Source organism: Rhincodon typus, unplaced genomic scaffold, assembly GCF_021869965.1.
Source record: "Rhincodon typus isolate 14 unplaced genomic scaffold, sRhiTyp1.1 hic_rhity00001762, whole genome shotgun sequence".
NCBI classification, from domain to species: domain Eukaryota; kingdom Metazoa; phylum Chordata; class Chondrichthyes; order Orectolobiformes; family Rhincodontidae; genus Rhincodon; species Rhincodon typus.
Window position 1 is genome coordinate 7,976 of NW_025967400.1, and position 2,388 is coordinate 10,363.

The 2,388-nt window shown below is 34.3% G+C and overlaps 1 long non-coding RNA gene across 1 annotated transcript; it reads left to right on the forward strand.

Annotated features, from left to right (window-relative positions):
- The first annotated feature begins 1,058 nt into the window (after window positions 1-1,058).
- LOC109931658 lies at window positions 1,059-2,182 on the forward strand. Its single transcript, XR_007261293.1, has 2 exons — window positions 1,059-1,198; window positions 2,028-2,182. It is a non-coding gene; the product is annotated as an uncharacterized LOC109931658 (long non-coding RNA).
- Window positions 2,183-2,388: the final 206 nt, after the last annotated feature.

Below are 2,388 nucleotides of genomic sequence, written 5' to 3' on the forward strand. Positions count from 1 at the left end.
TGATATGTTGATTGTAGAATCAATTTGTCCTTTCAGTCACTTGCTGTTGTGTTGTTTCATATGCAAGTAGTCCTGTTTATTTATTAATGTTAAGTGAATGTTCTAGTGTGTAAAAAGACAAGTTTCTGTTCAATTTGAAAATATTTAGGGTCTTTGGATGGTCCGAATCACTATTAGTTGAAAAGCGCTTGTCTGTGTTTCATTTAAGATTAGGTTAGTCCAGTGTTTGTAAATTATAGATGCTGCCTATACTTCACAGTTGTGTGGTGATAGCATTTTACGAAGGTTAGTGACTATCAGATACAAGCTATCATAATCCTAACCCAATGCTTTCCACAAGTACAACAAAGTATGAAAAATTAATCAGCTCATAGTATAAGTTGGCTTTTGTGCACAGTTTCCTCAGTGTTTAAGCCTGTGTTACTTCCAGTATGTTTCGGTCCCTATGATGGCAAAGGAGGAAAAGTTCAGTTGCCCTTAAAGCCTGGATAGAATAAATTTATACTTAAATGAAGAACTGATAAAAGGTTATCTTTGCATTTTTGTTGCCAAGAAAGAGTTGAAGTTCTACAGTATTAATCTTTCATTGACATATGTAGCACAAAATGCAGAGAGGTGGGCAGGGATAGTTGAACCAATGTTTGCCGGAAATTATTTTAGAATTCGCTTTTGGTGAATTTTAACAAGCCGCCTGGTTAATACACTGCCAGATTTCCACTGAAAACAATAAAAATAAAAATGTATTGGTGTTTTAAGGAGTGATTAGTCTGCTCTTGATTATGTTCAGACAGTGGTAAAAGTAAAAACTCCCACTATGGGTCATTGCTTAGGATTTACCACTGTCTATCGCAAACAAAATTATATTTATCCTTTTTTTTTGAATTTATTGTTCAAACACTTTTTAGACAGCAAAAACTAAATCTGATTAGATAATTTTTTTTCTTTTCAAGAGGGTAAAACAAACTATAAGAAGTGGACTAATTTGCAATTGGTGTCTGATTAATGAAGCTTGTTTTCTTGCATGCAAAGTGACAATCATTGTGTGTTATTTTTGCAGTGGGACGGTATAATGCATCCTTCGGTTCTAGGATTTCCTCCACCAGTTGGAGTTGACTTTATACCTGTAGTTCCACATACGTACACCTCCTGGCGACCGTCAAGTAAAGGTTGGGAAGAAAAAAGGAAGCCCGATTGCAAAGTAAGATTAATAGCTAGATGTACTACACTATTAACATGCAGGTCTCATTGTTTTCTTTTTCATGATATCCCAGAATGGTCATTGAGGAATCTGACAATTGTTTTATATTCAAGTAAATATAGTACAAACCTAAAATGTGGGGCTTTTTTTTGGAAAAGAGAAGCATGGGATATACGAATTTCTGCTGGAAATTTTATTTTATAAAGCTCCTGTAAATGTTTTGGGATATTGTATTACATAAGTGTTATTTAAGGTGTGGATTGTCGCTGTTACTTTTGAAGTTCAAGGGACCTACAGAGTAAGTTGCATTGTTGAGACTGCCCATCTTCTGCCTTTAATTTATACTCAACTGTTCATTTAGTTCCCTGAATTTTAAACTTCAGTTAACCTTTAGTGGGAAATTTCAATACTGAAGCACTTTTATATTGTTTCCAATTAATGTTGTAATTCTTAACTGAAAGTTGTTTAATTTATTTCATGATAATTCAATTTTTAGCACTTCATTTCACTTTATATTGCTTATTGAAGAATTCAGTTTTTTATGGTTCCTGCTATTTGCAATGCTTAAGTCAAACTTTTCCCTTTATTGACAATTATTGGAATAGACTGGATATGTCTTTCTGTGGGTGTACCTCAATCCGATCAATTTGTTGACTGTTATTCTAATGTTCTGATTGTAAAGGATTAAAAACAATCCATCACTTTCTTTTACGTCACTTGGGCAAAGGTTTTTTTCCAAAACTTTTTCTTTGTTTTGCTGAATTGAATTATTCTTGAGAGTTGACCTACTACTACAGTGTAAGAATATTGATCTGCTCTTTCTACTCAGGCTTCCAATAAAGAGCAACTGAAACCCGTTTCACTTTGGTCAGTGGAGGGAGGAAAGCTTTACCAGTAATGGACTGCCTGGAGATGAACTATTGTGCTTTCCCAAACAAGAAGCATATTATGAATAAGGAAGGAAAATAAATGTTTTTGAAAATATCATGTATTGCGCACATATGTGGGCTGATGCACTCATGTTCACCCATGCTACTGCATAGCATGTTAATTAACACAACTATACTCATCTTAACCATTGGCTAATTTGCTCTATTATAATGAAATTTCCTGACCAAACCTAAACTTCCTAAATGGCTAACTTCCCAACATGATCATCCATGTCTTGTCTCCTCCTTTTGCTAAAGTTG